This window comes from Equus przewalskii, chromosome 16 (genome assembly GCF_037783145.1).
Source record: "Equus przewalskii isolate Varuska chromosome 16, EquPr2, whole genome shotgun sequence".
In the NCBI taxonomy this organism is placed as follows: Eukaryota; Metazoa; Chordata; class Mammalia; order Perissodactyla; family Equidae; genus Equus; species Equus przewalskii.
Window position 1 is genome coordinate 38,291,438 of NC_091846.1, and position 22,018 is coordinate 38,313,455.

General features: G+C 35.2%; 1 long non-coding RNA gene across 1 annotated transcript; it reads right to left on the reverse strand.

Annotated features, from left to right (window-relative positions):
• Positions 1–10,116: 10,116 nt before the first annotated feature.
• Positions 10,117–14,500, reverse strand: LOC139076389 (uncharacterized). The gene is made up of 2 exons (XR_011527955.1): positions 14,307–14,500; positions 10,117–10,738 (listed from the first exon to the last, which is right to left on the reverse strand). It is a non-coding gene; the product is annotated as an uncharacterized lncRNA (long non-coding RNA).
• Between the last annotated feature and the right edge of the window lie 7,518 nt (positions 14,501–22,018).

A 22,018-nucleotide genomic window follows, 5' to 3' on the forward strand; every position in this document is an offset into this window, starting at 1 on the left:
TGTTAGGGCTTGTGTGTGCGTGAGTGGCTATTCACATTGACAGCTTGTATCTCTTTCCTATTAGCTAAGGGGCACAATTCTTTGGACCATATTATAACAGGGTTTTGTGAATCCCAATTCTTTTTTTTTTGTTTCTCTCTCTTTCCATGAAAAAAATTCAACTTGATGTTTTTATCTCTGTGTTCATGTGAATCCTATATATTGATAATCTCATGTTTCTATTTCTGTTGAGTATTCCAGAGATGATTCTTTTTTATGACTGCTTTATAAAGTAAATCCACAAACCAAGCAGGCAAATCGCGACTCAAGTGGAACAAAATATCTAGGATATGGTCTCTTTGCCTATATCTTCCATGTGGCTGATAATATTATTCAGATATAACTGGACCCCATAATTGCCACCATATTACATTGAATTCTTTCTTACGTTTGTCTTGGCCATGCCTCGCTTGGTAAGCCCTTACAAAATCCAGCCAGATTAGCCTCACCTGAATCTCTCCCCTGATGTAGGAAGAGGAATGTCACTTATTTTATTGGAAAGTTAACTTAAGATACCTTAAAATTCTTCCAGATTGAGCATAGTTTTCTCTGTCTTTGTCATTCCCATACTGAAGAGCAGTAGAAAAAGAAGTGGAATTTTTAGAAAAAGCAAACAAAAGCTAAAATCTTTGGGGCCACATGAAACCCTAATAGACATGAGAATAAAAATCTTCTCTAAGACTTAGTGAAATATTTAAGAGGAAACCTACATACCATCTCAAAAATGTGAGGGGCATTGTACTAATAAGGTTACTCAAAATCACTCCAAGGCACAAATGAATTTGGAGAGATCTTACCTTCCACAGATTTGCAAAGCATTCCAAGACTCCTCTAAAACACTTTGACATCAGTCACTTTCTGATGACTCATCCAAGGTTAAAAACCATCCAGGAAAAGTTTTCTGGGTTCACATTGTAAATAACCTTACCAAATTCTTCTAATCACCCCCACCATTCTAAAGTGTCAGGATTTAAGGTCTAGCATGTGTATCTTACAGCAAGAAGCTGTCTGCACCAGACAATGATTCTGTAGGCTGTTTCCTCTTCACACTGGGTTCTGTAAGGTTATTTCATTGTTTGGGAAAAACATTTCTATGATTATTGTTGGTCAGTTTACTTTTTTTTTTTAAAGATTTTATTTTTTCTTTTTCTCCCCAAAGCCCCCCGGTACATAGTCGTGCATTTCCAGTTGGGGGTACTTCCAGTTGTGTGTGGCATGTGGGAAGCCTCCTCAGAGTGGCCTGATGAGTGGTGCCATGTCAAACTGGCAAAACCCTGGGCTGCTGAAGCAGAGCACAGGAACTTAACTACCTGGCCACGTGCCAGCCCCTGTCAGTTTACTTCTTGTAGAGAAATTATTCTACTGTACTATGGACATTTGTGGCACATATTCCAGCCAAGTTGAATTTCCCAGACTAATGGCTTCCCAGTGTTTGAAAAAGCCATTGGTTGTCCTAGATTGGGTTTACATACCTATGTGTTACATACATCACACTGCAGAGTTGATTACTACTCAGAATGTGGACTTGCTCATTGTGTCATTGGCAGCTGTATTCTGCCTTGGGAGATAACATCTGAGTGAGCAACTCAAAACTTCACTCAGTGGTGCTTTAAAAAATTAAGCTACCAAATATATTCAGTCATTTTTCTTTGGGAATGGAATTAATTTACATGATTTGAGTACAATGCCACATCACAAATTAAATGCAGTTAAATAAATAATCCATAAGGGTGTTTATACTTTAAAAACAAGCTCATTACTGAATGTATTTAGAAAATAACCATTTCCAATGTAAAAAGTTGATCTAGGTGCTAAATATGTGTACGCAGACTTATCAATACGCATCAGTATTCCCGCCAGACAGACTACCATCTAGCAAATATAAAACTTGTAGCAAAACAAAAAGATATTATCTGGGGCAGGGAAGAAGGGGAAAAAATGTCTCAGCTGTAAAATATGACTATAGAAAAGTATAAAATTACTCCTACAATTGAAAACCGCTGTATGTATGGAATAATGGCACTCATAAGGCAGGTTTCTGGGAAGGCAATCTCACTAACATAATCATTACTTAGATTAATCAAGTAACAAACATTGAGACTTTTTTGGAGGAAAATATTTTTTCTAAATCCCAACTCTTAAAATTTGAAATATGAGAATGGATTTATTCCTTATCTAAAAATTGATTTTTACTATGTCTCCTATATGCAGCTACTTAGTAACTAAATAGTTCAGTGTCAGTGTCAATAAAATTTTAGTTCAATGTCAATAAAGTTTCATTCAACACAATTTTCCCCTTAATACTGTGAAAATACTGCAATTCCTACTTTTAGCTTACTCATCCCCATGTAATCAGGCTTTGTATTGACTGTAACAACTGGGCTCATAAAATCCTATCCTTGTTTTGAAAGTTAAAACTACAATAGGGGGGCTGGCCCCGTTGGTGCGCTCCACTGCAGGAGGCCCAGTGTTTCGTCAGTGCAAATCCTGGGCGCGGACATGACAACGCTCATCAAGCCATGCTGAGGCAGCATCCAACATGCCACAACTAGAAGGACCCACAACTAAGAATATACAACTATGTACCGGGGGGCTTTGGGGAGAAAAAGAAAAAAAAATAAAAACCTTAAAAAAAATAAACTACCATAGGATTATATTAGATTTATTGTATTAATTGTATATAATTATATTATATATATTGTATAATTATATGATATAAGAAGTCATTGAGAGCAATCACATATAATTTAACTATTCCAAAGATCCAGACCAAATAACAAAAACTCAAGCTTTTCTCAGGCCATGTGATTTATGATATCAGGATTAGAGTTAAACAAATTAAAAAAATTTCTATCTATTTTATCTCAGTTAGTTTTGAACAATTAGCAATTTTAACTGGAGATTGTACTAGGAAACTTTAAATAGAACTTTTAAGCACGACAGGCATAAGCACATAAAATTGAATGGCCATTTACTCTAATATTGAAACCAATATAAAAAACATTTTAGTCAGTCAATAAATCTTTGCACATTGCCCTAGTCAGTTCTATATCTAGAACTCACAAGACATCTTAGGGAGAGATGTCTTTAAAGGAGATACAGTGCTTATGCTGCTGATTTTACATTTATTATTTCCTCTTTTTTGATGATAAATGTTTCCTTAATGCTTTCATAGAAAGGATTTGAGAGGAGAGTCAAATGCATTCAACAGAGAGAGTAAACAGCATAGGTATATTTTATGCAAATCAAGCTATTAATATGGAAATTGGAGTGAACTAGAAAAGCCCTTTTTAGCAGAAAATCACAATTTTCATAAACAGTCAAGGAATTTATCTAGTCTGCTTTAACATATAATGTATCCCAAATATGTCAACTGAGTTGGTATCAAAAGCTAACTCTTTTGTAATTTTTTTTCACAGAGTTAGGAAATAAAGCAAGTTTTCCATTCTTTATTTACCAGAACACTACCATTCAAATTCATGTGATAATTGGGGGATTTTGAAATCTGAAACATTTTCTGGTTTTGTTCTGTGAAAAAAGAAACAACAGGCCCACAATGGGGTCACTTGTTCTAAGCTCACCAATACTTAATACCTAACCTAACTGTAGTTACAGTCTCTCCCTGGAATGTAGTCCTAACTGGTCAGTCTGGAATTTTCTGGTCAGCATCAGTGAGGTGCTCTGCCATGTGGGCCCTTTCCATCCTCCAAAAGAAAATGAAGTAATCCTTTTACTAGACCCTTTTGTCCCCCAAAGGGAGGTGACCACGCCTGAAAAACTCCTTTTCTTCATTTATGACTTCCTAGTCCCAAACGCTCTCTGCCTTTAAAAACCTCTCCCTTTCCGTAGCCCTTTGGAGCTCCTTTCTGCTTGCTAGATGCAGTGCTGCCCAATTCATGAATTGTTTACTAAAACCCATTAGATCTTCAAATTTATTCAGTTGAATTTTGTTTTTTAACATATTCCTCTGATAATATGAAACTAGGTGTTATATGTACCCAAGACAGGGCTTGAACTCAGCTTTCACTTGATAATTGAAGCTTCCACCATGTGGCTGCAATAAAAATCCTGCTTTCCTACTGCTTTGTGGACTATGATACATATTTATTTTATTTATAACTAGCTCATGGTGTGAAATGCTCCTGTGTGTTGGGACTGCTGGCTTCATAAGTAAGAGTTTATTTCCTTGTGTATTCTGTATTTGTGGGGATGAACTCATCTTCAGAAGTATATTATGAGGGTAACACATGCTCTGGTTTGTGAAAGTGTCCCTTGGAGAAGTTTTGCGGCTTTTTCTGCTTCTGTCAGTTTTCTACATATACTATCAGTTCAAGACCAGGTTTCACATTAACATCTCAGTTAGGGGTCCTCAACCTGATTGGGTAGCAGAATTTAAACTCTGTCTTGCATTGTACATAAATCAAATTTGGTTTTCAAGTGAATGGCTTCACTATTCACTCATAAGCCAGGGTAGATGACCAACTCGTATGCTGAGCCTCTATGCAATTGTGCAGGGTTTGCCTATTTCTAGTTTGGTAAATGGAAAAAGGCTTCCACTTGGCTTTATATAACAAGCTCATCTCTAGCACCTTGATTTCCTGGGGGCGTATAGTCATGAGAAAATTAACCTCTGGGCATAGACACAGCCCCCAAGCCCCCATGGACCTTGTTTGGCTTCAACTCCTCCTTACTGCTCTGGTTATGAGATTCTTCTTATTTTCTACATGTTTTTCCTAAAACTATGTTTATTTTAAATGTTAATTACGTGCAATCTCATATAATTTAAAACAACTAATTTAAAACAACTTATTATATTAATAAGCAACACTGGTAATTTCAACATACATGTGATTCCATCCAGGGCAAGTTGTTAGTTGTTTGTTTTTAGCATCCTGGGTTTTGCTTTTAATGGCGGCATGAATACAGCAGTTTGGGCACTACTTTTTGTGTGTTGTAGGACTGAACAAGTGAGTAAATAGATTGATGTTTGCAGCCAGTATTCTCAAAACTGAGAACAGAGAGATACAAAGGCAAAGATCGGCATAAGATGGGAATTCAATTATAATTATGAAATCATAACCACATAGTCAATAAGGGACAAACTAATATCATGTGCTGCCTCTTGATGTGAAGACACAATGTCATAAATATAGTATTTTTGCCAAAAATGAATAAGATGAACCTAATCATGAGAAGATATCAGGCAAGCCAAAACTAAAGGACAATTTATAAAACAAGTTGCTTCTACTTTTCTGAAATGCAAATCTGAAAAAGTGATATAATGAAAGACAAAGAGAGGTGACGAACTAACTCGTATTGAAGAAAACTTTTTTAAAAAGAAGTAAAGGCAATGAATGATTCTAGATCAGATCTTCAGTCAGAGGGCTTTGTAAATAAACCTATCTATGTTACATACATTGCCGTGAAACTACAGAACTTCAAAGAAGCAGCTAAAGCAATCAATAAAGACTATATAAAGGGATGACCAACAAATAGACAAGACAATTTTCATTAGAATAAAATGAAATTTCTAGATTAAAAGGCTTTGGAAAAATTACAACATCATGCCCTACCTTAAATTGTGTATCCGGTTATTCTACCATTTAATAATGTAGGTAAATTTTTGAATATCACATATGACATTCATTAGTCATCAACCCTTTCTGAAGAAACATATCAAATGTGTAGTTTAATAAAAGGCGATTAATTATGAAATAAAAATAAAATAAGCATTAGTGAGAAAGATATAGCTACAATTTTTTATATTTGATATTGACCATAAAATAGAAGGTAACTAATTTTGGGGTGGGAGGATCAAAAACAAGTTAGAAATAAAATTACCAATTATGAAATACGAAGTTTGACACCCAAAAGTTTGAAAATAAACATTATTAAATAAGAAACTGCATATTACTTAGCAAAGTCATTGAAATTAGAATAAGGTGCATATAAATTGTTTTCCTGTATATTAGCAAGTAACAATTGGAAAATGAAATTAAATTTATTATTAAGCTGCAGTAAATGTGAAATCCTTAGGAATAAATTTAATAAATTTTGTAGAAAGCTAATACACTGAAAACTACAGAATATTTTTGAATAAATTAAAAAAGACATAAATAAATAGATAACCAATGTTCTTAGCTTGGAAGTCTCACTACTATTAAAATTTCTGTTTTCTCTGAAAATGCTCTGTAGATTAACCACAGTCCCAATCAAAATCCCAGAGCCTCTCTTACATAGGAATTGGCAAGCTGCTGCTAAAATTATATGAAAATGCAAAGAACCTAGAATAGTCAAAACAATTTTGAAAAAAATTGGAGGACTTAGATTACCTATCTCAGAACTTACTTTGAAATTAATACAATACAGGCAATGTGGAATTATCATAAAGATAACATAGAGATGAATGGGAAGAAGAGAGAATTCATAAATAGATCCACATATAAATAGTCAATTGATTTTAGTCAAAGATGTCAAGTCGATTCATGGGCAAAAAATAGTTTTTCAAGCAAATTATACTGAAATGACTGGCTATCCATATGCAAAATAATGAACCTCAAATCTTTCCTCAAACAAATCATTGAAATTACTCAGAATGGATCATAGGCCTTAGAGTAAAAGGTAAACCTAAGACATTTCTGGTAGAAAACAGAAGACTGTTGTGACCTCAAGTTAGGAAAATATTGATTAGAAAAGTCATCAAGAAGCATAAAAATAAAGGAAAAATTGATAAGTTGCATTTTATGAAAACTAAAAACTTTTACTCTTTCAAAGACACCTTTAAGAAAATAACGACACAACTGTGGTGTGAAACAAAATATATACACTATAGCATCAAAGAACTTGTATCAAGAGTATATAAAGAACTACAGCTCTATAAGGCAAATTATATATAATGCGATCAGAAATGCATAAAAATGTCAGTAAAGTCACAGTCTTATCAAAGTGTTATTAACTAATGGTTTTATTGTTACCTATATTTCAGCTATTATCATTTTAATATTTGCTAGTACATGGAGGATAAAATGATGTTTCAAAGTAATTTTTGTGTGCATTTCTTTAATTAGAAGTTAAATGGACTTTTTTACCTGATTATTTCTTCGCTACTGCTGTTTATACATTTTCGAGCAATTTATTTTTAATCAATATGACTGGAGTCTGCATCTTTTAAAGAATATTTACTTTAATATATGAAATGTCGTAGATATGTTTTACTGAAAGGTAAGTTATTGAAATGATTAATAAAACAAAAGTGAATATTTATTACTAAAAAGGGAACTGTATGACAACTATTTGCAGCTGAGTTTTCAGTAAATGTTTAACTCAAAGGAATAAATAAGAAGTTCCATACTATTAATTTGTTTACCTTATCATGTGAATGTAATGACATGATTAATAAGCTTTTAAGAAATCTGGCCAAGGAATTGCCTTTAACCTGAAGTACAGCTATAGCAGTGAGTATAAATAGGTATTAAGCTAGTCAAGTGTTAAGAAAAGTCATATGTAAGGAAAATTCAGTTATGTTCTGGATCAGAATGGCTTGATAATCTGGAAAGTCAAATTCAGGTGGGCAAGGTTCAAGACATACAGTGCCATTTGTTCTGGATTATGTGCAAAAAAATGTTGACTTCAGATCAGAGAGCACTTTAGGAATAAGTTCTCTGATTCTCTCGATGGGGCCACAATGAGAACATTATTTTCAATTATCTTTTCCCTTATTTCCAGCCATTAAGATGTAAGCCTTATAATTAAAATAGTTAATGATACGCCTTAGATTCGATGGAGGTGGAGAAGGGATTGTAATCACATCATCTGGCCTAACTTGGACTCCGTGTGAGTATTCACTTCTCTGTCTAATACACCAAATTTGTCAATGTAAACAGGATAATACCCTTCATTTGCTGTTTCGACACTTTTATCTCATTTTATCCTAATCCAGAGGCAAATGTTTCTAGTACCATCTTCAACCCAAAGCCTATTTCAGTGTTTATATTAGGCTTCCTGGATATGATGGGGACAAATATTGGATAATTACCCAGGAATTTTCTTTGTGGTCCTATTATGGGCAAAAAAGTTTATTCCAAACTTTTACCGTGCCTATGCACGCAGGCAGACTACCAAGACATAAGTACACATAGACCAACCTATATCACCTTGTGCTAAGAAGTGAATATTTTTTACCAAGCGAATAATCCTGGATTTTCAGTCCAGGGTTCAACTGAAGGAAAGATAAAGAATGAATTGGTCTCCTAGAAACCTGCTTTCCGAGTAATATATAAACATCTTGATACTTTGTTAACACGCTATAAATAAAAAGCCAATAAAAGTTACAATGCCTATAGTTGCTTCAGATAATTCTTTTTTGCAATAAATCCAGCCAGTAACTGGTTTTTCCCATCCCTTTAGCTTATTAACAATTGAAAGTGTTACATCTTCATTTAATTGGATAAATAGTTGGATGGAAGCTATATTAAGTAGTTGCATTCCAGTTGGGCACAAAATATGTAATTTAAAAAACGGTCACAGTCTAGGGGCCGAAGCTAGAGAGATAGATATATGCCGTCTCATATACAGAACACCATCATTATATTATCTTCAGGGCATCCTCTGAATTTGGTTATTTTATCAACAAGAGTGCTCTGTAAGAAAGAGAGGATGGTCAGTGAGGCTTCAAATGTGTTTATTATACCTTGTATCAACACACATTATAAGTGCCCTTATTGTGACATTTGCCCTTTTGGCGTACATAAATCTTAATAAATGACAAGTTTATTTTACTGTTGTGTTTACTGGTAAAGTCTGTCACATGGATTAGAAAAGAAATAATGTCAAGTGCTAAAATGCTTTTATCTTCTATCAATTGAGCTGAAAATAGGAAGATGCCCCTTAATTATGAATAAGGCCTACACTGTAGGCCTGAGATGTTTGTAGATTCACATCATTTCCAGTTTCGGCACCATCAACAGCCTCTAAAAATTTAAATGTTCTAACTGTCGCTTCATTGATAGAGACTGGAGATGGGAATATTGTCTGTGGGTATATGTTTTAGATAACATCAGCAAGTCAAGGGAAAGATAATAGAGTTCCGTAGATCCATTTATTTTTGTGGAGAACCTGAAACATGATAGTCATTGGGTAGATAATGATGAAACAAAGAGACTGTTGATATATGAACATATAATATCCACATTTGAATTTTCTCAGCACATTTGAATTTCTAAACATTAACATTTATTAATCTATTATATAAATTCTGCATGAACTTTCAGGCAATATGTGAATTTCTGAATCTTTTGGGGAAATTCTGCATATGTAGAAGTACAAGCAAATTAGCAGGGCCTGGCCTCCTTCAGATCTCTTACTCTTTCAAAGGTGAATCCACTAAATTCTAAAATTTGCTGTATTAAAAAAGTAGTAGATGAACTGGACAGATTTTTCCCTGCAGTATAAAATAAATTCATCATTAGCGTTAGATTCCATCATTATCCAAAGGTAAGATTTTTTTCTAACATATTAAAAAGTAGATGAGCAATGCCATCACTATTTAGAAGCTTTCAAAAATTAAATAAAAGGAACTTTTATATACATCAGGCCACTTTGTAACTGAGTTGCAAAAGAATGATTGGAATAAACTCCATCTTTCCTGGAAAATTCCTCATTTGGGGGGCCCAGTTTCTTTTTACTTTAAGAAGAGGCATGCAAGTTCAGTGGTTACCAGGGGGTGAGGGGTGGGCACAGGGGGTGAAAGGGAGCACTTGTGTGGTGACAGACAAGAAATAATGTACACCTGAAATTTCACAATGATGTAAACTATTATGAATCTCAATAAAAAATAAATAAATAAATAAATAAATAAATAAAAAGAAGAGGTATTCAGGCCAGAATCAGAAAATGATACAACATGCAAGTGACAGAGCAGGAATTTGAAGCCAGTTATAACTGATTATAGTACATTTGTATGCTCTCCCCTAAATTATCCTATACATCAGTAAGATATGGTAACTAAAATTTTCCTGTTTTAAGAATTTTATGATGAATTAGATTCATTAGCAATAATTTAATACAAGAGTATAGCAATCATTTTAATTGGTTTATTTCTTATTCTTTGACTTTGAACAAAAACTCTTCAACACAAATTGTGATGCTGATAATAGTGCTTAAATTTAAACAGTGTATTTTCAAGTGGACCAACCTAATGCTCAGACATGGCATTTTATCAAACCTTTTCTCCGTTTGTTTTCTGCATTGGTATACAGAGCAACAGAGTGAAACAACTTTTGTTAAAATAAATAAATCACCTGAAACTATTATTCTTGTAGGTCAGAAATGGTCAAATATAGACAACTTCATACAGTTCAACCTAGTATCACCCAAGTTTTACATAAAAAGCAAAGGAGGCTCATAAATCATCAGTGCGTTGATCCAGTTCCTACAAGTAGGGAGAAGCAGATCTGTAACCCACGTCTTTCCAATGTCAAGTCAAATGCAATTTTCACTGCATTACAGCTGTCTTTAGTGATGATAGGTCTTTCTCAAGATGAAATGGAAAAGGCAACTGAGCAGTATTTTCAGTGCACTCCACACCTAGTGTTTCATCTTTGATGTGCTGTAAAATTGGTCTTCTCACTGATTTACTGTCCACTTGTTTTGAGTTGTTGCAAACAGGTAAGAATATGGAAATAACAGTTTCCTTTGGGAGCTGAAGCAGGGAAAATTGAAACAGATAGGTTACTGGCAAAAAGAGAAGCTGTGGTAATAGTTCAGATTTTTTTAAATAAGTTAAAAATTATAGTTCACCATAGGTATTTGGCACATGAAATCTATGCCTTACAAAAAAAGGTCCTTAAACTTGTCAACCCATACAACACCATTTAATGCTGTACTTGATGTCTCTCATGCACTGAGTAAAGTACCCTCTTCCTAGTTAAAACTTCTGTATAGTTTCATATATTCCCTAGAAATGAATGTTTAATGATAATTAAGAAGGAACAAAAATAAACATAATTATAAAATATTTACATATAAATATTTATATTAGGTTTATAAGTTTATACAATTATAAAAATAATTATTTGTCCTTAGATTTCATCTGTATATTCTATAATACTGATTTGGGCGAGTAAATTCAAAAATAACTCCTATATGTTTATGTTAGAAGTATTTACAAGGAAATAATCATGAATATTAAAGAAAATAAGAATTAAACACTTTAATAAAATTCAACCACATGTTTGAATTTTTTTGGTAAAGTGTTAAAAAGGGGCTGTGCAGGGGCTGTGCAGGGGCTGGCCCTGTGGCCGAGTGGTTAAGTTCGCGCGCTCCACTGCAGGCGGCCCAGTGTTTCGTTGGTTCGAATCCTGGGCGTGGACATGGCACTGCTCATCAAACCACGCTGAGGCAACGTCCCATATGCCACAGCTAGAAGGACCCACAGTGAAGAATATGCAACTATGTACTGGGGGGCTTTGGGGAGAAAAAGGAAAAAATAAAATCTTTGAAAAAAAAAAAAAAAAGGGGCTGTGCAGTGTGATCTCTCTCCCCATCCACTGCATCAACATCATATTTCCTATTATGCTTTTCCATAAATGCAAAAACATCTTGGAATAGCTCCCTTCTTTAGACAAACAAAAAACAACAGAACGCCAGCCTGCAAATGTACATGCAGAACATGAAAATCTCCTTTGAGCCCACAAGTCTCTCTTATGATCACTCCATTTCTGAATAGTTTCCAACTAGAACTCTCAAGCTGCCTGCTAGCATCCATCAATCACATTCAGAGTTATAAAGACATGTCTGCATTTTCCTCACGTTGTGATTGCTCACACCACTCTTTATCAGTACTTTTGTATACACTTTCACCAACATCCCTTTTCGTTGCCTGTATCCAATTCTCTCTCTGAAAGCTTTTAAGATTGTTTCTTTATTTCTTGATCTCCTAATGTACCAGCTGAAGTGTCTCAGTGTGCAGTGTGGATTTGCCATATTCATCGGCCTGGGCACTCAGAGGACATTTGTCTATAGATTCACATCTATCAGTACTCATGATTTTTGTGTATTCTATTTTTATTTATTACTCATGGGTTTCTTTGTTCTCTTATTTTGCACAAACGTTAGTCAAATGTAGAACCCCTTCATCAACATATTTTTCTAATAATTGCTCTCCTGTTTCTTTCTTTTTTTTTCTATTCTCTGAAAGATTTTCTTAACTTTGCCTATCAACTCTGTCACTGATTTCTGTTTGTATAATCATACTTAGTATTTCCCAGAACTCTATTCTGCTCTTTTGACTGTTCTTTTTGTCATAGAATTCTATTCTTGCTTCATAGATTCGATATAATTTATGATATACCTGAAGATAGTAGACTATTTTCTGAAGTTAGTTTTTACTTTATTTCCTGGATTTCACGTGCATGCTCTCTATGTTATTTGATTTATGTTTTTTCTATTGGTCGGTTACCTTTGCTTTCTTACAAGCTGAACACTTTTGATAATGTTGTTTCATTGGCCCCTCTGTGTGCATGGGTTGAGACTATTTGTTAGGGAAACTGGATTGTCAGCCACCTTTTGTAAAATGGACCACTGAATGTTATTTTCAACAGGTCATATTTTCAGGTTGTTTTACTTTCTGAAGACAAATACCCTGCAGTCTTGTCAGGGTATTTTAGGAAGTCACCTGCATTGCAAAGTGAGTAGGGGAAAGACCTTAAATTCCATCCAACATTAACCCACCATGATAGAAATCAGTGTAGTTATTGCCCTGAGTTCAGAGTGGGATGGAATTATTGATTGGAAAGGATAAAGTGAAAATTATCTCAGGTTATGGGAATTTCTATATGTTGATCTGAGTGGAGTTTTGGGGTCTGTATAGATATTTTTAAAACTATTGAGTTTTATACTTAAGGTTTGTGCACATTACTGTATATAAATTAAACTTGCACAAAAGTAAAATTAACAATATTGAAAACAGGATTTATTTCACTGAATATATTCACAGCGATGCAGGTTGATGTGATTTCAATCCTCAGTGTAGAAATCTATCATGACGGAGTTTCCATGCACAGTATAAGAGACAGCCACTTAGGGACACACATAGGGAATGCATAGGCTCCAGCCCCCACCTCCTCAAGAGGATGAGGAAAGATTGGAGAGAGGGGAAATTAAGAGAGAGGGAGGGGGCTGGAGAAGCTCTGCAAGGAAAAGCAGAAAAAGTCAGGAGTTTAAGGTATTTTCCTAGAGTTTCGCATTCCACTCCCCGCCCCTACTTCATCTGACTCCCTGGACCCAGTCACTTTACAAGTACTGTGATATTATGAACCAGTGTCATGCTGAAGGAGGAAAAAAGGAAAATCTCTTTGAAACTGGAATCTCAGTCCTCAGCTGGTGTGAAATGAAAAGCACACCCTCAGAATATCTCCAAGTACATAAACTTTTAGGAGAAAAAACTAGAAAGAAGAGTGGCTAATAAGCAACTTCATTTCCTCACCACCTTATCTCTTCCCTAAGGCAAGGAAAATAAAGCCCTCTGAAATGGTATAGCATACAGAAAAGGAGAAAAAAAAAAAGATTCGCATCACAAAATATTATCTCAACTACAAATGTAGCTCTTTGGCCTTAAGAATTTCAAAGCAGGAGCTATCTCTGCTATTTCAGTCATATTTTCATGCACATATAGCAAGTATCATCTTCAAACAAAAGGAATGAAGGTAATTCAAAATACTATAAATGAAAATATTTATTTTCAAACTAATTAACCTATCTGAACTAGATGTACAGCTTGATGAATACTGTATAATTTGCTTACTGCTTTGAGGTTTAAAAGCTCAACAATCTCCTTCATGTCTTTCTAAGCTACCTCTTGCTCCCTGCTGTGTGTACAAAGTTAAGATTGAAAATTAAAAGATTAAAACATAAATAATTGAATGTCTTATGTGATTTTCAAAATGCTTTGTTATTAAATTTTGATGATTGTTGTGAAACTAACTTACACAAATACATTATGAAAATATAGTAATTTCAGATTTGTTTCAACAATCATTATCCCTATTTTTTGTATTCACTGTAAAAACTTCTGTAGATTTACGCAAAATAAAACACACAGAAACAAAGGTATTCATAGAACAGGCATACATCATACTCATGAGGTTTTAAGTTCTTAATGTCTATGTTAACATTATCCTGTACAAACACACAGTTTCTAGAGCAGAACAGATTGTTATTTACTTAAAGCAAAGAACATCTTCACGTTGCCCCTGTGTCCTAATTCTTACCTTTGAAGTGACACGATGAAATCCAGATATTGCCCTACACTTACAGGGTCTGCATTCTAAGCAAAGAGTCAGCCCCAAATATTATTCTCCTGCATATACAAAGAGGTAGCTGTCTCTTCTCCCCATCTAAGAAAGTTTTCTTTGAAACGTAATTGGAAGGATTCTTGTTCTCTTACTCCATCTCTTTGGTATTTAAATAAATCTCCCCAAGGGAAAGATAGGATCAGAGTTACCAACTTGGCAACTCAAGAACATAACCACAGGGTTTCATCATTCCTTGGAATGTAAATACGTATCTCTGAGGAGGTAATAACTCTGGGGTTCTCTCATTATATAATCAGTCATAAATTATCTCTCAAGGCTTGTTTTTAGCACAGGTTCCAAGTTTCAGTAAGAATTGCTCAGAAAGCCCTAAGTGTGAAGAAACATAAAAACACTTTCTTGGGACTGGGCCAGTGGTGTAGTGGTTAAGTTTTGCACTCAGCTTCACTGGCTCGGTCTTTGCAGGTTTGGATCCCAGGCGTGGACCTAGCACTGCTCATCAGGCCATGCTGTGGTAGCGTCCCACATAAAATAGAGGAAGATTGGCAACAGATGTTAGCACAAACATTTTCTTTATAGTTCCACACATTCCTAAAGTTAAGTCATATTGCCATGAGTAAAGAATAGCTAAATATTTATGAAGAAAAACAAATATAATTTTATGAGTGCAGTGATGGTCTTCGTATTAAGTATAATTATAAGGAGGAGCAGGTAGTAGAAAGAATAGTGCTAATATAATTGTTCATCATAATTAATCATTTTTAGATTCTGGTTTATAATCACAAAATAATTTCTCTGAATGTTTTCCTTTGCCCTTGCAAACAATGTTGGTAGTTAGTCAGATATTTATTAATATTTTATTGAAATTTGGTTCATAGATAAGTTAACTTATGCCAATGCAAACTGAGTTTGAGTGAGGGACGTGAAACTAGGCTTCCCATGTATCATTCAATGTCCTTTTCACTGCATCATGTTACACTGAAGATGTTAATGGATATGATCTTCCAATTGGCGCAGTAAATTAAAAAGATAGATACATACAGACATAGGTACATATATACACCCACACATAAATACAAAGATAAATACCTGGATAGTATTAGGGAAATAGTGTTAGGGAAAATTCTTTATGTATAACTATAACAGGAGGTAGTTTTGCAGCTTGGAGCAAGATACCCACCAAAGTGGGCAGAAACTGGGAGATAGGGGTGCTATTTCCCTTGGTGATTACATTTCAATGAGATGGAGCCCAAGTCCCTGAGAAAGACATTCCTGGGTTATGAAGCTGACAAAAGACTTACTTAGTTTCTAAAAGATTTAAATACCTTTGAAAAAGATAAAGAAATAAATTATAAGTTTCCCAAAGTAAATGCTCTAAGAAATGGAAAAGACTCTTCCCTCATTTTCAACATGGAGAATTAAGCATTTTAATTTCTATTTTTGCTGACATATACTCACAAAACAGACACCAGCTTCAAAAACTTTCCTGATGACAAGACATTTTATCTATCAGTCTCAAAAAATATTTTGACTTTTTCTTTTTTTTTTTACTTTTACTACTGTGTGTAATTTTTCTCATCACTTTTTATTAAATACTCATGAGACTATTATTTTGTTTATCTCTTCATTGAAAATACTTGTGGGACATCAATATAAAAAATCCAAAGGAGTAAATAGCATTACAGTAGAACATTACATATAAAAATGTGAACTAGGGGCCCGCCCAGTGGTGCAGCAGTTAAGTTCGAATGTTCTGCTTTGGTGGCCCAGGGTTTGCCGGTTCAGATCCCGGGTCTGGACGTGGCACTGCTTGTCAATCCACGCTGTGGCAGGTATGCCATGTATAGAGTAGAGGAAGATGGGCATGGATGTTAGCTCAGGGCCAGTCTTCCTCAGCAAAACGAGGATGATTGGCAGTAGTTAGCTCAGGGCTAATCTTCCTCACCGAAAAAAAAAAAAAGAAAACAAAGAAAGAAAGAAATTATTGTGATGAATACCTCCTAAATGATTATGATAAAGAGTTCTGGGTTCTGAGTAGAATGAGATTATTAATTCAATGTTGTATTAGACTGTTCTATTTATCTAACATTCAATAACACTAAATATGAAATTAAGGTAAATATTACTTGTCATTGCATGAATATAATCATGAGTAATTTTCGGAGGTAATTTTCAATGTGTATATTTAAAAATCTGCTGGAAGAAATATTTCTCAAACTCATCAGCTATATCTTATTCATTTAGTAGAGATAATGCCTAGAGAATTTGGAACAAGGTATAATTTAGTCAATGTAGAATACTTTTACATGTCATATAGTACCTTGGTGTACCTGCTGATACAGCAGTGACAAACGATGAGTAAATGCATAGCAATAAGATATATTGGAGTATATAAGGAAGCTGTTTGGTTTATAACTAATTTGGCCTGACCTTGTTTTTCCAGAAAGCCCTCACATGGGCCTGCTGAGTGTGCATTGTACAATGGCTTTGAACATTTACAATATCCCAAAGCCAAGAATGATGCCCTTAAATATAGAGATGTTACCTCTATCAGTATGTCCTCAGGGATAAGCATTGCTTCCCAGAAACTAAGGATTAATTATCAACCTTGTGTGTTCAGCTTGTGACCACTGACCTGCTGACCATTGAATTGCTGTACTCACCTTGTGATCGGTGACCTGCAATGCTAGCAAAGCATCTCATGATTGTTCTAAACGTGAAATTCCTGTCATTTGTGATATATGCTCTTTGTTCCAAGATGGTGTATAATCATTCTGTACACCCCACTTGTTCGGAGTGTTTCCTTCCTTGGAGAAGGAAGCTCCAGAGCTGTAGTCCTCAAAGCTGGTTCATATAATAAATTCAACTCCATTTTGATTTAACGATTGGTTATGGATCATTTGCATTGGAAAAATTTAAATTTTTTATTTAGAGAACATAGAGTATTTCTTTGTGGCAGCTGATTTAAAGATGAGACCCTACTGCCTATTGTAAGGACAAATAAAAATTAAAAATAAGAGGCTTAATTCTCCATGTTGAAAATAAGGGAAGATATTCCCCTCTTCTGTTTACTTAGATCATTTACTTTAGAAATCTTAAGATTGTAAGTAGTTCATCCTCACTTTGAAATGTATATAAATCCTTTTGAAAACTAAATAAGACTTTTGCCAGCTTTATGACTCAGGAATGTCTTTCTCAAGGACCTGGGCTCCAGCTCTTTGAAATGTAAACATTCAGGGAGTTAACACTCCCATCTCTCAGTCTCTGTGGGATGGTTGGAGCTTAACATCCGTGGGCATCTTGCTCCAAGTTGCAAAACTACCTCCTGTCATAAAGATAGGAAAATTTTATTGTTATTTTGTGTAAAGCCAATTATCAAATGAATTTAGACTGAACCACAAGTGACAAATGATGCTGTCAGGTCCTCTCACTTGAGGACTGACCACTGTTTATCTCAAGAACATGTATGTAATGGGTTGTATCTGCTTGGCTTTCAGTTTCCCCCAAAACTGAGAGAAAAATATTTCCAGAGATATTTCATGAAAAATCACGTTGTTTAATAAATGGAAAATACCATGTTATTAAAATTGGAAAGAATTATGCCAGAATATTGTTAGATATGTGATGTTCTTGAAATGAGGGTAGACATGAAAGGGCCTAAAGGTAAGCCTCCTTGATAGAAATTATCATCTGGGTAAATGCATATTTAACTGAAAGCAATTATTAGCCTTTATGCTGTCCAGTGTTTTGCAGTGTAACCAGGATTCAAAGATACAGCTATATGATTATCTTAGTAAACTCCCATTTAAATTTTAACTTTTCACACACACACCACACTGATCTATAAACACTCATGCCATTGGCATATTAATCAAATCTAGAAAGATCATAAATTTTGTAATTTTTCACACATATTTTTATTCATACATATCCTACTCAGTAGGTATCATGTATATCAAGTGATGATAAATTTTTTTAAAATATTTCCATTTATGCAACTAAAGGACAGAATTCACAGCAGCCTTAGACATTTATATCAATAAGAGGAAGAAAAACTAGTCCTAAAAAAAATAAAGGATGAGAACAATAAAGCCAGATATGAGGAAGACAAAAGTAAACATGATGTATAAGAGTCTCTGTGTAAATGTATGTGAGTATGTATGTGTGTGAGAGGGAGTGTGTGCATGCCCATGGCGTTTTCCCCATATCAGAATATATGGTACTGTACTAGTCTAGGTTTTCCGGAGGAACAGAACCATATGCATATGATTTCCATTCATGTAATTATGAGCTACCCAGCCAAATACAGTTTTCTCTCTGAAGGGTGTGTGTGGGGGGGAGTTATTATAAGAAGTTGGTTCACACTGTTGTGGAAGCTGAGAAGTCCCAAGATCTGCAGTTGGCAAGTGGAGACCCAGGAGAGCTGACGGTATAGTTCCAGTTTGAGTCTGAAGGCCTGAGAAGCAGGAGATCCAATGCTGTAAGTTCCAGTATGAGTCCAGGTTTGAAGACAAGAGAGAACTAATGTCCTAGCTTAAAGATAGTCAGGCAGAGAGCCCAAATTCTCTCCCTTTCTGAGGCTTTTCAGGTCTTCAATCATTGGATGAGGCCCACTCACAATGGAGAGGGTAACCTGATTCCAATGTCTACTGATGCAAATGTCCTCACTCAGAAATACCTTCATAGACACACCCAAAATAACGTTCTAGCAAATATCTGGGCACCCTATGGCCCATCGAGTTGAAGCATAAAATCAAGCATAACATGTGACACTGAGTGTGGTGAGCTTGATATATTCTAAATCATGTGTCAAAACTACCTAGTGAGCTCATGTGTAGGAGAGCCATGGTGTTCTGCCAACCATCTCTTCATTTGGGGAAGGTTTTCCAATTCCACCAAGATCACATATATCATAGCTAGGATTGAGTCTAAGGAAGGAAAAGAAAAGAAGATCTATCTGAAATCAAGAGGAGATTGCTACTTGATCTCTTATTTTTTGTTTTACAATGGATGATTTACTTAATTGCATTTCAAGACATCATGAATGCTTTAAAGAAAGAAAACTAAGCAGAATAACTCTGATTCTTTTTAAATTTCATGTATGATTTTTAGTTTGTTTTTTTTGAGGAAGATTAGCCCTGTGCTAACCTGCTGCCAATGCTCCTCTTTTTTCTGAGGAAGACTGGCCCTGAGCTAATATCCATGCCCATGTTCCTCTGCTTTATACGTGGGATGCTTACCACAGTATGGCTTGAGAAGCAGTGCAGAGGTCCGTGCCCGGGATCCAAATCCGTGAAGCCTGGGCCACGGAAGTGGAGTGTGAGAACTTAACTGCTGTGCCACCAGGCCAGCCCCGTGATTTTTACAGTTTTTTATTTGGCATAATAAAACTTGCATTTTTTTCTATATCGCAACTTCAAGTGAGGGCATTATTGCTGATAGCAGTCTATAGCCCTTTTTTGAAACAGGAAATATTCTTCTGCCAATATCTTTCTCAAGGCATTTTGCTGGGTTGCTCATAATTACCTGGATGAAAATGGGCACTTGTAAGGAAAAGAGATTCTTGATTGTTATGGGTTTAGTCATACCCCACCCTGCAAACGGTATGTTGAAGCGCTAACTCTTGGTTCCCCAGTGTGATCTTATTTGTAAACACGGCCTTTACAGAGGTAACTGTCTTAGAATGAGGTCATTTTAATGGACTCTAATCCAATGTTCCCGGTGTTCTTATAAAAGACGGAAACTTGGACACAGAGACAGGCACACACAGAAGGAAGATGTGAAGACATGCAGAGAGAAGAAGGCCATGTGACTGGAATGATGTTTCTACCAGGTAAGGAATTCCAAAGATTGCAGTGAACAGCAAAAGATAGAAGAAGCTCTCCTAGAACTGTTAGAACTGGCCCTCCTGACATTTGATTTCAAACTTCTAGCCTCCAAAACAGTGAGGCAACAACTTTTTCTTGTTTTAAGCCACCCAGTTTTTGGTATGTTGTTATGGTAGCCCAGAGGAACTGATGATTCCCAATATGCAAGAAAATGAGACTATGCCAATATTTAGGTGGTTTTCATTATGTGCAGTATTATTCTTAACAGAAATCTGAATCAGGATTTAAATTTGAAGAAAAAGAGAAAAATGAAAATTTAGCCGCACATTGGAGACCTACATTAATGAAATAGGGAAGTGTTAACTAAAGTTCTGGAAAGTTAAAGTAGGGGTCTCCTTTTTGGAAGCTGTAAGTGTGATATCTCCTAATGACTTTGTTAATAATATATTTCAGGGTTTGACAAACTTCTTCTGTAAAGGCCTAAAAAGAAATATTTTTTACTTTGAGGATTGGAAGTTCTTTGCCATAACTGCTCAACACTGTTGTTGCAGTGCCAAAGTGGCCATAGACATAGTCACAGTAAAAGACTGAGCAAAATTATGGTAGAATAATATACAATATATAAAATATACAATATACAGTGACACTTTATCTTCACAAACAGACCATAGACTGAATTTGGTTGAAAAGTGATGGTTTGCCAACTCTTCGCTTATGTAATTAACCCTCAAAATTTGAACAATGTTTTTTTTTTGAAGATTTTATTTTTTCCCTTTTTCTCCCCAAATCTCCCCGGTACATAGTTGTATATTCTTCATTGTGAGTCCTTCTAGTTGTGGCTTGTGGGACGCTGCCTCAGCGTGGTTTGATGAGCAGTGCCATGTCCGCGCCCAGGATTGGAACCAACGAAACACTGGGCCACCTGCAGCGGAGCGCATGAACTTAACCACTGGGCCTCAGGGCCAGCCCGTGAACAATGTTTTACAGGAAGACCTATGTTAGCTGTGAACGTTTAACAAGGTTATGGGTAAGCAAAATCACATTTTTTAATTCATAGAAATTTTTTTTCTTGTGCTGAATTTATGATTTGGATTAAATTTAAGCACATTCATTTGAAAAAGTAGTTTTCATCTTTTGGTATAGGTTTTTAAAAGCTAATTCAATATTGTTGATAATTTGAGATATGACTGTGGCACCATGGTTGTATCTTCTTAAAAAGTCCTTATCTTTAGAGATATAGACTTTAAGAAATAGGACTTAAATGTTGTGATGTCAGGAATGATCTCTAAATAATAGAAAAAGGGAGAAGTTAGATGAGGGTGACGATGAGGCATGGTTGGCCATGAGTTGTTGTTGTTGATCTTTGTTATGCAGGTACGTGGAAATTTCATTATTCTGTTATATTCGGTTCTATTTATGTGTGTATTACAATTATTCACACTAAAAACAAGAAACATGTGTATTAGTGTATTAGCGGATGGATTGAACAACAGAAATTTATTCTCCACATCTCTTGAGGCTAGAAGTTAAGTTCAAGGTGTTGACAGGTTTGATTTTTCTTGAGGTCTGTCCCCTTGGCTTACAGATGGCAGAAGGCTACTCACATAGCCTTTTTTTTTTCCTTTCACCTTTACTGAGGTATAATTGACAAATAAAATTGTAGAATGTTTAAAGTATCCATTGTGGTGATTTAGTGTACATCTACATTGTGAAACAATTCCTCATCTAGTTAATTAACACATTCATCACCTCACTTTTTTATCTTTTTTCAGCTGTAAGATGAATAAGGTTCGACTGGCTAACGTAAAACATGGTGACTACAGCTGATAACACTGCACTGTA